Below are 14770 nucleotides of genomic sequence, written 5' to 3'. Positions count from 1 at the left end.
GACTTTGGGTCCTTCCAAACAGGCCGTATATCCCAGGATCTGATCACAAATTTTGTGCATTAAACTATATTATATGAGTCCTCACTGCCAGATAATCTGGTATAAACAGAAAACCTGGGGTCAGACCTTGGGATATAGGGTCTGTCTGAAAGGGCCCCCCATCCTAGGAAATCCATTTTAGGGAGGTATTTAAAGTTTTCAGTCAGAAAGATCTAATTAAACCTTTTCAACCTTTTTTTTACTTGGAGGAATCCTTGAATTAATTTTTGGGCTCATACACATATTTTTTTTTCCAAATCTAGCAGAACTCTAGATGACTTCTCTTGGAACACTAGGGTTTCAAGGAGACCTTGTTTGACAAACCCTGGTTTAGTGCCTCACTAAACTGCAAATACCACAATTTTATAGCATACAGCCATGCCAGTTAAAGTGGAATACCGTATTTCTTCCATGGTAAGATGCCATCAATTGTGAGACGTACCTTAATTTCAGTAGCACCACCAATAAAACTACATAAGATACACCTCCAATTCTAAGATGCATCCCATTTTTAGAGATGTATATATAGCAAAAAAGCGAATCTTAGAATTGAAGAAATACAGTATAAAACTATAATTGTGTAGTATGAAAGGTCCCCTTGAACTATTCTGCATGGGAAAAAAGGTGGTTGGAGTACAAAGAATATGGTTTATATAAATCCACATCTTGTTTTTATGTATATGATAAAGGTAAAGGTTTCCCCTGACGTTAAGTCCAGTCATGTCTGACTCTGGGGGCTGGTGCTAATCTCCATTTCTAAGCCGAAGAGCCAGCGTTGTCCGTAGACACCTCCAAGGTCATGTGGCTGGCATGACTGCATGGAGCGCCATTACCTTTAACACACTTCGCCACAGGGGCACCATGTATATGATACATTGTATTTTATTTACTTATATACGCTTCAATGAATATTGCCCCAGATAAATGGGGAGCCATCCCTTCTTTGCCCCTGCAAGGTTCTGTGGTAAACAGGGACCTGGGCTGCTTAGCTTCAGTCTTGCATGTGAAATATAGGAAGCATATAGTGTCCTAGGCTTTCAGAGTGATGTAGGAGCACTGACACAAAGCACAAACTGCACATTGAGCACTTAAATTTCTAAATAAAATGGCAAGTATTGCTATTACATTGTATCCTGCCACTTGAGAGAGGAATGTAGGACAAGGCTGGGAATATTGGCTCTGGATTCTTATGGAGAACATTTTGGGTCATAAGAACATAATTGCTAATGCAGTGACGGCTTGATTAGCGAACCCATGGAAAGTCTGTAATGCTACCTTTCATGCAGATGCAAGGGCTGCATAAAAGGAGTATGAGTCTGCCAGGTTTTTGTCACTTCCTTCTCTTTCTGACATGTTTTTCAATTGGCAGCTTGTAGCGGCCCTTTTTCCCTTCCAAATTAATTCTCCCAAAAGGGTGAAATTGTGAAGGAAAGGACTAAAAGAGACATTTTGGCTAGGAATAATGTTTAATGGGAGCAAATATCTAGAGAAGATGTGGTTTTCAAGAACTGATGTGTTATTTCTTATGTATCATTAATGTCTATGTACTACATATACAAATACTACATGGACATCAGTCACTCACACATCAGAAGATCAATGTTACTAAGATAAACTTTTCAGCACAGAGAATTAAAATTTGCTACCAACTCTCAGTATCCACATGGCTGGGGAATTGTAGGAATTATAGTTTATAACACACCTTATCCCTTTAAGAAAATAATCCATTTCCGTCAACATACTGTTCATGGATCAAATGTTATGCCAGTTTTTCCCGTTCTGACCACTATGCATATATGAAGTGAACTAGAACTAGCTTTTTTGTATGTGTCAGGAGAAACTGCAACTAGAACTAGCTGAGAAAGATCTTCATGGACCGAGGCCTGACAGTTATAGTAAATCATAGATGTAAATATCAGATCTTTTTAAACAAAGCTTTAGAAAAAAACATGTTGTGAAATAGCTAAATAAAATATTCCATTTCAACTTTTGACCTTGCTGTTTAGTCCTGCTGTCATATAGCCGTTTAAATACCAAATGAACAAATCAGGCATGCCTTTATCATGGTCACAATATTGAGGAAATCTTTGCTCCTCCATTCCATCCCTTTGCCTCTACGATCCACATTTTTCCTTCCAGAATTAGTCGAGCTCATAAAGTAATTTGTGACTGAGATGCTTTCTGGGCAGAGATTTGTGCCAGGTGAATAACTCTCTCCCTGGATGTTGTTATGGTATTCCAATTAATTGGAGATGAGGAAAGAGGTACAACTCAATGTGACAATATTCTACTGTCATGCATTTGACAATGCTGTACATCGCAGTCAGCAACTAAATATCCAAGAGGTCATTAGTTTCACATATACAAAGAGAAGTATCACATTTCCTCCTGGCTTCCTGACAAAATTACTTTCATAGACAGCCCCAGTCTTTGGCTGCTTTACAGAGAGACTATGTCATTGGTATGTCAGTACCAGGCCATAAAACTGGAATGGGGGCAGCTTACCCTGAAATGGGGTTTCCAAGTTTGCCTGTGAATCTTGTGGGAGTTACTGTTCTGGGGTGGTTTGTTTAGTCTGTTTCATTACACTGTACAGTGGATTTCAAACTTTTGCCTTTTTGACCAATACACATTTCATTAGGTTCTCCCAGTATCAGTATCCATCTGTTTGCCTTTTTTGGGGGATCATTTGGGGGGAAGGGGGGAGAGAGAGAGAGAGAGAGAGAGAGAGAGAGAGAGAGAGAGAGAGAGAGAGAGTGCACAAGAGGCAATTTCTAGGAATCTCAGCAGAGGGAGCTACATATTTGTTAACAAATTGTTTCTACAAACTATCCACGATCCTAGTCAAAACAAAGAATTATATGCATTTGGACATAATTAAATTTAAACTTTTATTTATATATTCCCCTTCTAGCTCTTGCTTTCCTTTTCAGTGCCCTTGTTCTGTTTTAAGTCTCCAGTGCTTCATTTGTTCCTTTTCTCAAAATCATGTTGTTTCCATTTTGTGGTTTGAAGATAATTCATTTTCAATCAGAACTGGTAATTCAACTTTCCTAAGTGAATATTTTGGTGGGAACCCTGTGCATGCTTAGTGAGTCTGACACACACACACACACATGTGTGCATGTGTATAGAGAGAGTTACTTCAAAGAGATAATAGCAATGAATAATTTCAGTGATTTCCATCCCACTGTTAGTCTTTGAAAACTACTAGTTTCCAAAGGCTATCTACAATTTTGAACTTATTTTACCAAAAATTTATATGTGGTTGTTTGTGCAGAAATCAGCATTTTGTACATAGGAAACAGCATTTTCTGTGTAGAGAATAATATCTCAATATAGAATTTTTCTGGACAAAAATGCTATTTTGTATGCAAATTAACCATGTGCGAATTTTAGGCAGGCTAAATACCTAATTACAAGATTTACTGTGTAGAAAACATCCTTTTCTGAAAATGAATTAATATTTCTGTGTTGAAATTACATTTTCCATATTGAAAATGCTGTTCCTTGTGCAGTAAATGCTGTTTTCTGTGCAAAACAACCATATGACAATTTTGTGCTGAATTAGTCTTGAACTGTGAAAATTCTTGCCAATCCAGGATACTTCGCATCATGGTTTCTCAATAGTAAAAAGCAGGTTTTTCAACAGTTTTGACATATTTTAAAATGTTATTTCCACCCCTGATGTCATATCCTATCTTTAACTGTTTAATTGCTTTTCTATTATTCTGATCTAATACTACTGTCATAATTAGAGTAATAATATAATGAACACAATACCTCCCAAAATACCAAAACTTAGCTTTTTTTATTCTGTCTCTTTAAGAGTCAAGCCAGAAGGTTCACCTTGAACAGGCCATATGCATTAATTAGGCTCAGTTTTGCCATATCAGCTGCTGGAATGAATGGCTGGGCCGGTGTTATCACCACAAGAACTAGAAGAGTCTTGGATGCCAAATGGACCTCCTTCATGTATCTACCTTTAATAATAATAATAATTTTATTTTTGTACCCTGCCACCATCTCCCCAGAGGGACTCGGGGCGGCTTACAGATATAAAACCAACATACAATAATATCAAATACAAAAACACACAAATAAATTTAAAAGGCATTAAAAATCACAGTCATTATAAAACACTTGAGAAACACAGCAATAAAAACATAAAATGAGCTGGGCAAAGTGCACTGAGTGGAACTTGTAAACAAGAATTTCCCAGTGAGTTACAATAATTTGAATTTGAATTTCCCAGTGAGTTAAAATAATTTTGGAGAAAGAGATCTTTTCTGTGCTGTTGTTTCTATGAATGTTTTTCACATGCACTTAGAAAATTAATATTAGAAGGACCAATTTAAATAGCAGTCTAGCTCCAAACCCAGTTAAATGAATTTATGGCCTGATTGTGATATAATATTTGTTTTTCCTCCCATGATAGGACATTTCAGGGAGGAAAACATTAGTTTGGAACTTAGCCCCCATCTGAATTCTGTTATGGGATGCAAGGTCTACTTGAATTACCAGGACTCCACAGGCGTTTAATACCTTCTATTGTCGTTCTTTCCTGTAGAATGTATAGGGATTTTTTCATGTGGACGCACATTTTTGCAGATGTTCCACTGCTATTACTCTTTCACTTAATGATGAAATGGACAATTAGTGCTCTAGGATTGGATCAGTGGCTCTCAACCTTTGGTTCTTCAGATGTTGGGGACTTTAGCCCCCAGAATTTCTGTGTATGTTGACTGGAACCAAAAAGGGGGGCCCCAAATGTTAAGATCTCCTGGATTAGAGGAAGCAATACAGATTGGACCCCAGAAACTATATTGTACCTAAATTATCCATGATTTCAGGCATCTCCACGGGGTCTCAGAACATATCTTCAGTGGATATGGGGGTACTACTGTGTTCCTTTTTCCACTTGTTTAATCTTCTCCCTTTTCTTGTTTTGACTTTTTGAAGCCCCTCTTGCTCTTGTGTGGCAGACATAATCTATCAGAGAAGTCATTTTATCCATGGCATTCATAAACATTTCAGCCTTGTTCAAGAAGCCATCTGGCATCTTGAAATAGATCTCAGTCCATTTTTTAAAAAACAGCTGCAGAATATCCTGCAGAAAAGTTGTAAAATAGGAGAGATGTCCCTCTCCAAGCCCCTGAACTATGCTGTCCTGAGCAATGTTGGTGGAGCATTCTCCTCCTCTTCTTTGCTTCCTCCAGACATAACAGAGAAGAGGGGAGGGAGAGTGATAAGGTTGGCTCTAAACTGGCATGTTGCTCCTTTTCAGCAAACTTTTGAAACATTCCAGCGGGTGAATAGAAGAGGGATGTTCTTCCTGCCAAAAGGAAATCGTGCAGAAAATGCAAAATGTAGTTGAACATGTAGATGATTTTGTAATGTGGTCACTTGAGAACAGGGGAAGGAAAGCTAGAGACTTGAATAATCCCTGCAGCAAAATTCAGACTGCTGCAATTTGATTCATTGGGTGGGGGTGGGGGTGGGAGTTGTGTTACGGTTTAGGCCTGGTCCGTGATTGTCTTGTTTGGGAAAGTATGATGTCATTATATTGAGCTTGTCAAGGCAAAAAGCATTTTTGTATTTATGTTGGCTAAAGGTTTTACCAAGCATACATGGTGGGGCTTGATTTATAGCTGCTTTAACATTGTTTGGCCACCAAAAGGATTAATTTATGCTGGTAAATTCAAACGGTGGCCAAAAGTGACCATGCAATTAAAGAAAAAGCAAGATTCATTACAAATAAATCACTTGGTTGCCAAGTTCTTTTAATTAAGGTTGGGGGGAGGGAATGCTTAGAAAACACAACTCTGAGCATTCAGTGGAGAACAGGGTGGAAAAGGCAGCTGGTTATGTCATATATCAGTAGCATTCTTTGAGAAACCAGACTTAACATTTCTTGTGCTAACAGAACAAGGACAAAAATAAACTTGATTCTCATCTTGCATCAATTGAAAGCACATTTTAGAAGTTTATAGCATTACAGGAAAATAAACAACTTGAAAGTGATATTTTGTCAGCAAACACTCCCCCCTCCCTTTGATGATGACCATTATCCCTTTTAAAAGTATCTTAATGGTCTATTCATGTTCATATTTAGAAAGTGTCTTGCTTGTTCAGTATTGTATTGCAAGTAATGTTATGCTCTAGACATGGTAGCTATTAAGCTACATGAAAAGACAGCAAAGATTTTCCTTAACACTGGTAATTGTAAGGAACGGAAAGGAAATAGTGTATAGGAGAAAGTGGCTACAATCTAATTTATTTTGGAATAAATCTCATTGAACATGAAGTAATAGAACAAAGGTGCAATTTCTCAGAACAAAAGTAGCTGAAGTCTAGCATGTGAAGGTACTGCAATGGGTCAAACCCTTGTGCTAGCAGGACTGTTGACCAAAGGTTGACAGTATGAATTTGGGGAGCGGGGTGAGCTCCAGTCTGTCAGCTCTAGCTTCCCCTGCAGGGACATGAGAGAAGTCTCCCACAGGATGATAAAACATCAAACATTTGGGCCTCCCCTGGACAATGTCCTTGCAGATGGCCAATCCTCTCACACCAGAAGCAACTTGCAGTTTCTCAAGTTGTTCCTGACATGAAAATAAAGTTTCGTAAATACGTTTACATGGATATTGTGCAACACTATAAGGGTAGGAAACAGTCACATAATCATAAAATTAGAAGTTACTCCAAAAGTCATCCAGTCCAATCCCATTCTGCCAATCAGGAATACGCAAGGAAAACACTCCTGACAGATGGATATGCAGCCTCTGTTTTAAAACACCCTACTGTTGAATAGCACTTACTGTAGTTAGAATCACTTTTTCTGCACTTTGAATCCATTGCTCCATGTCTTAGGGCCCATCCAGACAAGGCCCATAACGCGGGAGCTCCTGCGATTTTACCAGAGGCATCCAAACGATGTCTCCAGTAAAACCAAATTAATTTGTGACAAAGGAAGAAAACCTTGCTTTGTCCCAAATTAATTTGATACTCCATTAGCCTCCATTAGGCCAGGATCTAATGGAGTATGGGCACAGCCCAATTTGATTCTTTGGACCCTGTGGGTCTGGAGAAGTGAAGAGGGAACTCACCCCCTCCCCAAATTCCTCCTAAAACCTTTAGAACAGTGGTTCTCAATCTGTGGGTCCCCAGGTGTTTTGGCCTACAACTCCCAGAAATCCGAGCCAGTTTACCAGCTGTTCGGATTTCTGGAAGTTGAAGGCCAAAACATTTGGGGACCTACATGTTGAGAACCACCGCTTTAGAATAAAATAAAAAATTACCAGGCCACCATTAGGCCTCTGCATGCTTCCTGGCATGTACCAATGTAGCACTAGGAGATGAGATTTTTTTGGGGGGGGGGGAATCGCTCTCTCCCACTTCCTGGCCCAACATTGGTATGTTTCAAGAATCATGCAGAGAGGTCTAATAGCGGCCCAGTAACTTTTTCTTTTATTCCAGATTTTGGGGGGGGGGGGGGATTTGAGTTGTCCCCATTGTAGCATGGTTGTTACTACACTGCAATGGGGACAATGCACAGGAAAGCCTGCTTCTTTTGGGCACCCGTGTGGACAGCAATGCAGGAGAAAGCAGGTTACTTTAATCAATTTTCTCCCACAATAAATTTCTGTCTAATATCTAGAGCAGCAGAAAGCAAAGTTGCGCCCTTCTCAGTGTAACATCCTTTCAAATATTGAAACATCGTTATCATGTCCCCTCTCAGCCGCCTTTCCTCTAGACCAAGTTTCCTAATCTGCTTCTCATAGGACTTGACTTCCAGACCTTTGATTATTTTGGTCACCTTTCCTTGGACACATTCCAGCTTATCAATATCCTTCATGAATTATGGTACGCAGAACTGGACAGTATTCTAAGTGAGGTCTGACCAAAGCAGAATAGAGTGGGACTATTACTTCCCTTGATCTAAACTACAGCTTTCCAAACATTTCATGTTGGCAACATACTTTTTAGATGTACATCATGTCATGCCACATTAAACCAATTTTATTAGGAAACCAAAGGTTAAAGCAATGCCTTATAAGAGATGCTGACAGGTGCTTAAATTGTAAAAATGAAATGTATGGGGACACCCAACAAACCTGAAATGCTCAAATCAATTGTGTGTGTTACAAATGTGTCAAAATTTCATGAATAAAATAAAAACTTATTTGGCAAGTAGTCTCAGTCATACCTAGTCATAGTTTCGCATTTTATAATTTCAACTATATGCACTCCTTTACAACTCTCCCTAAATGTGATAATATATGATTTTCATTTTGTACTGTTAAATGAATATTTTATGGCTTTAAATTTATTATTTTGCTTATATTGTGTTTTTTGGGCCCATCCCCCCTTTCCCTTTTGATTTCAATGATTGTCAATACTGAAGTTCAATTCCCTATTTGGGATGCTAAAGTTAATTAATATAGTATAGCAACTGTGCTTAGACATGTTCTTTGCTAAAGAGAAATGCATCAAATTTACTGGAGTAACATAAAAGTTGATAATGTTGTGAAACAAATGCATTATTTACAATTGGGGAGATTTTGAACTTAGAACAAGGGGAAAGGGAAAGGGTGATTCAGCCCAAACCATACTGTTTAATTGAATACACATTTTAGTTTGGAAGAAAGCAACATGACCATGAGCTTGTTGTAGTATTTTAATAGGAAATCAACCTTAGAATCGTTTGGTTATGGCATGTACATTAGCTATGCTGCTAGTAAAAATAAACACATAAAAATGGGATTCTCATCTCATCTATGTGTCTGACATGTCAAATCTCTTCCAATATACAGCATATGATTAGAGAAATAGTTATTATGATATAAGATCTTCTGCCAGGTGCGCATTTGTTTTTTTCTCCTGTGTTCAGGTATTCTCCTGTGGGATCTTGCATGCAGAGTCTTGTTATTATGGCTCACACCCTTTGAGTTATTATCGCTGCTAATCAATGGGATTAGAGGTGGCATTCTTGTTGCATTTTAGACAGTTACTAGGAATGCAATGTTTTTAAATAGCGAATTTCGGTTCCCGAGCCTAAAGTTGCCTAACTAGAATGAAACCACACCATTGAAAGAAAAGAGATCTTATTACTACATACTCAACTAATTCTGCACATTTTTGTGTCGCCCTGCAAGGTGCTGAACTGTGGCAATTGCATGATGTAACAGGTATGGGCTAGAGTGCACCTAATCCCTTTCATGTCAGTCTAAAGCCCAGTCAAGCTGGTTTTATGGTGTGAAAATGAAAAGGCAATTTGTACCAAATCTTGAGCCCTGAATGTCTTGTCAAGCAGCTAAAACACCTGGAAATTGACTACTGTGTTTAACCCTATAGGACTCTTACAGTAGTTTTGTACTGAAATCCATTTTTATTCCTTCTGAGCAGTTGTAGTTTGCAGGTAAACTTATTACAGAGGCTCAGGTAGTTGATTGAGGGCAAGTGTTCACTCATGCTCTACCGCATCTGAAACCATCTTTGCTGATGAATCACAGAAGAGAATTGACCACCCAACCCCTTCTTTTCTCAATGCACACAAAAACATGCAATTCTCCCTGTAGCCCTTGCCTTCCTCAGAGTATAGAATCATCTAAGTGGGTCAGTAAATTCACTCCTGGTTTTAACCTATACTTTAAAAGGAGCTTCCCAAAATGCTGAACCCTATTTCTAGGCAGGCCCAGCACCTTGTAGAGCTTCCTTAAAGCTAGCAAAAACCTGGGGCAGATTCCCCACCATACTGTCATGGGATTCACCAGTTGGCACTGCCTCAGTCTCCTCGCCTCCAATGAACAGCAGCTGTGGGATCTATTGGTACATAGAGTAACTATAGTTAAGGCTAACTAGTTTTTCCCTCACAACCTTATCAGATGGGCAAAATTGCCCATCTTACAAAGATCCTATTTTACTTGTGACATCAAGCCCACTGGCTTCCATTCTATGATGTCGATATATTTCTGGCGGGGCTCCATGCCACGAGTGAAGTGGGAGCATAGCAAGCTATTGCAGTGGCAATACTGGGGGAAGCTGAGAGGAAAATGCTTCCCCCATGGGATAGGGTGAGGGGGAAGCTGGACAATGCGGGGCGCGGGGCAACAGGTTTCACCTTGCCGGGCCCTGCCATATTCACCATGATGCGAGCCAAATTCCACCCTTAATGTGATGAGGTAGCCAGAATTTTTATGAACCAGTTTTTATTTTATCATAAATGGGAATCCCAGTTAATCTTCTCCTGGCCAGTATGTGTGCCCGTGTATCTCTTTGCTTTGATTAGCAAGGAAGTATTGAGGATTTGCTGGATGGGGGGATGGGGGTGGCAGGGTGGGAGCATAGTGCTAATCAATAGATTATAAAGTATTACAGAGTTCAAATGGATGAAGCAGCACTGCCGGTTTTTAATTCCATGTGCTTGTTATGCACATGTATTAAGATAAATAGCACAAGGCAGAGATCTACACAGTTGCCTAAACCTATGGATCAGGCCAGGAATGGCAGGTGTTAGGATTTGCAGGTGCAGAGGTTACACTGTGTGGAGGAGTATAATTAGAGATTAGATAATATTCTCCTCAGTTTTCATCCTGTGTGTGCTCTAACCTGCTATGAATGACACATGGATTAGAACCTGCTTATTAATCAAAGTCATATCCTCCTTTGGTCTTCTATGCCATGTCATGCCTAAAGGCATCCTTCCCATGCTGCAGGCCTGACATGCCAATGACTATGGTGAGATGAGCTTTGTGTGGCCACAGCAGCCACATCTGCAAAGCTGCTATATAGTGTAGATTCCTGTTGCAACATGATGAATATAGAGACGCAGGGGTGGTAATAAGAGATCTCCCAGTGAAGCTGAATTATACTATAACATATGAAAAAATAATGGAATTTAGTATAGATCCTCAATAATGTCACTACAGTTTGTCTTTAAATGGTCTCTAACAGCTGTTATCTTCAAAGGACAAAATGTCACACAAGATGTTAAGTAATGGGGGTGTGAAACCTTCCTCCAAGATGTTTTCTTAGCCTAAATTGCTCATCTGTAGCTGCTATTAGAGGAAAACAGGAATATTTAGAACTAAAATGAAAAACATTGTGGGAATAGATCAGAAATGGATGTGTCTTTTCTCTTTTGCCACGGATGCACGTTATTGCAGGCAAGTTCTGGAGGTTCATGCCATGGGAATGACTTCAGAATAAGTGAAATGTCTATCATTGAAAATGATTCAGGCTCTGATACTGGGCATACTTTCTTTGGAGTAAGTGCTATTAAACTCTGTGGTGTCTCCTAGGCCAGGAGGAACAGTTTCACAAGTGTGCTAATTTCTCAATATGTATTTAAAAATAAGATGACAAAATAGCACCAGTTAGAAACATCACGTTAGAGGCATGCAGTTCTGACACCTCTATTTCCAGAGATGTTGCTATGGTTGTGTGTGGTTATAAGCCTACTGTGGCTTATGGTTGTGCTGTCCAAAATCTTGGGTTCCCTTGGCATGCTCCAGCTCCCAAATTGATCCAATAAAACATGCAGGAGTTGAAGACAGGAATAGAAATTGATTTATTCAGCAATAGGGATAGTAATTTCCAAATCCAAATCCAGCACATTTTCCCAGTACAAGAAGGACTCTTCAGTGAAGAAAGGAGTAAAGAAGCATGGCTTCTCGCCCTTTGGCTCCTTAGATTTTTCTAAGTTTTGCCAATTGTTGCCTCCAAATTCAGTTGCACCATTTTTCAGGCGAATGGGGGGCTCTTTGTAGCAATTTCTTGGTTCTGCACTAGTTCCCTTCCATTTTTTTTAAAAATGGAGCATAAAGCCAGCTTTTCTTATCCATGGATACTGAGGTGTCCATGAGGAATCCTGAAATCAAATCCCAGCATGTACTAAAGGTCCCACTGTAGTCAATAGGTTGTTTGAAGGACAATTTCATCCTTCTCTTTTTTTTAAAAAAAGGTGTTATGTTGCTTTGCTGTAAACATGCTCATGTTCTATACATGAAAAACATTAAAACAGAGAATGTAGGTATTAAAAAAAAGATTGTCCACTCAACTGTGGGAATCAAATGCAAATGCAAATGCAACACATCAGTTTGCCTGCTCATCACATGGGAGACATATTTCTCTTCCCACTGTCTCCTCCCCCATTTTCTTTGGATATTACAATTTCTCTTTATAGGTACAGATAGCTCTCAATTCAAAAGGCAAATCAATTTATTTTATGTTTAAAAAGAGATACAAATTATCATTCTTTTCTCCTCAGTCCCAAAATGGTAATGGTGGAAGAAATCAATACTGTACATCTTGGCTTCTTCCTTCATGATGACATCAATGTTATGTTTACAAACAAGCAAGGGGGAATTCCCATCACACATTAAATTGGGTGTTTTTACACGTCTCTATGTAGGGTATTAAAAAAGAAGTCAATTGCTATCTGACTTTGGAAGTATAGGGAAAAAACACACCTTAGAAACGGTGAAATACCTGGAACCCACAGTATGAACTTGCAATGGGCTCTATCAATAGCATCCATGTGATGGACTCCATCGATAGCCATTTCTTAAATGTGTAGAAACACTGATTTTATTGTGTGTGATGTAGTCCAAAGTGTTCACTGGGTTTAAACAAAGACTTCTTTAAGTCTGAGTTTTGATTAAAAGCAAGAAAAGAGATTAATTCTGCTCCCCCCAACCCAACTCCACTCCACAAACAATCCCAAATGTACAGCATTCAATGAAACCGTCTGATGTCCTTTTCGAAGAGGTTACTTGCGACATGACCTTAATGGCTCCATCAGTAGCTTAAGGCCTGAGGGACACTGTTAGAGCTCATTGTCTGCAACAGCATTGTGAAAATTGGCAGCACTGGCGCTCGGGTGGAAAAGTACTTATTCTCCATCCGGGACTGTGGATGCCATGTGTATTGTTGTTACTGCCCTGCCTGGCAGACATCCCAGGCATTGCATTAGCATCAGACTCTTGCCAGACTGCCAAAACTGGGCTGTCCTCTTGGGCATTGAATTTGTGCCAAGGTAAGTACATGCAAGGAAAATATATTAGCAAAGGAGGAAAGTCATGAAAGGCCCAATTGCTTTTTAAAAAGTGTCTTTTATTCATGTTACAGAGTACAACATGATGTGGAAAAGTTCTGAAGTTCCAAGGTGACATCTCTTTCATGAAAAGGATGCAAGTAAGAGGAGAAGCTTGGAAGTAAGAAAAGAGTTTGTTATTTTTTCAATTCTAGTAATAATTTTGGGTCTTATATATTTCAAGAGACATGTATCTTTTATTTTGGCCTTTTATGCTAGAAGGACAAGGATTAGCATTTACATTGCCTTGATGCACTAAATAGTTTAAACAAATAAATGAAGGAATTCCTAGTCTTTACTGTTTATTTAAGGCAGAGTGCTAATTTTGGTAAAAACAAGGGGACAAATTCACACATAACTTCAGATAGGCTGGTTTGTAGAAATCCTGTCCTATGAGAAGCACACACACCTACCCTTATATGTTTGTAATTATGTTCTTGTCACTGGGTTTTTAATAGCAAAAAACAAAGTTTTTTGGTACAAGAATGTAAGCAATGAACACCTAAGCCACAACCAAAACTGAGCTCTCTGTGGTCACCTAAAAGCAGCATAAATTCTAATTGAGTAGTGGGATTTTAGTGGGAAAGAAGGTAATTAAAAGATATTTACATTCTAGCCAAAGACCTACCCTGTTATAATTGTCATTTATATACCTAAGAGCTTATAAGGCTAGAGTAAAAGCTATATTATGATGGCACCGTGGTTATGACTTTCTAGAACAGGATTGAGAATCACCATAGTCCTGGAAGCCTCACTTGGGGAAATACAATGCTAAATTATGAAAATAAAGCATATTTCTAGTCAATAAAGAGAAACTCCTTGAATTGCATATTGACCCCCCCCCCCCCCCGGTGTTGACCATGAATGGAGTATGCTATACTTCCTCCAGCCTCCTGAGTCAGGCTTTTTTTTCTTTTTCTTTTTATTGTCTATTTATCTACTTTCTACAGTCATGCTGGCCACACGACCAGGAGGTGTCTATGGACAACGCAGGATCCTTGGCTTGGAAATGGAAATGAGCACCTTCCCCAGAGCCGGAGATGAGCATCGCCTCCAGAGCTGGAAATGAAAGGAGAAGCCATTGTCTTTGTCTGTATATTTGTGTTTCATTGGATTTCATTGTAACAAGGCATTCAATGTTTGCCTGTATCTGTTTATGTGCTGGAATCTGCTCTGGGTCCCCTCAGGGAGAAGGGAGGAATATAAATAAAGTGATTTATTATTATTATTATTATTATTATTATTATTATTATGGGTTGTTGTATGTCTTTCGGGCTTCGACAACATATTATTATTATTATTATTATTATTATTTTGTCACTAATTGTTTTATCTAACTTTATGGTGCATATATTCTTTAAAAAGAGAAGGACATAAGATTGGGAAAGAGGACGTAAGTTGAGGAAAAATGGAAGGGAAGAGGGAGAGAAATGCAGAAACTGAATGTGCTGTTTCTATTGTACTGGAGGAAACAAAAGAAACAATCAATGACAATCAATAAGAACCTAAAAGTTATTATTAACAGCTTTTCAACACTCAGAGGAAAGAAAATGTCCCTAGAAAAGTCTTGACATGGGAAATTCTAATTAGGAATGTTGCACTATTAAAACTCCACAAAGCGTAAGCCTCACTTTGCCA

The 14770-nt window shown here is 38.9% G+C and overlaps 1 long non-coding RNA gene across 1 annotated transcript; it reads left to right on the top strand.

Moving 5' to 3' along the window:
* Nucleotides 1–13121: 13121 nt before the first annotated feature.
* On the top strand, nucleotides 13122–14363 carry LOC134295593 (uncharacterized). Its single transcript, XR_010002223.1, has 2 exons — nucleotides 13122–13253; nucleotides 14083–14363. It is a non-coding gene; the product is annotated as an uncharacterized LOC134295593 (long non-coding RNA).
* Nucleotides 14364–14770: the final 407 nt, after the last annotated feature.

Source organism: Anolis carolinensis, chromosome 1 (genome assembly GCF_035594765.1).
Source record: "Anolis carolinensis isolate JA03-04 chromosome 1, rAnoCar3.1.pri, whole genome shotgun sequence".
NCBI lineage: Eukaryota > Metazoa > Chordata > Lepidosauria > Squamata > Dactyloidae > Anolis > Anolis carolinensis.
This window is presented reverse-complemented; position numbering and strand designations above follow the sequence as displayed.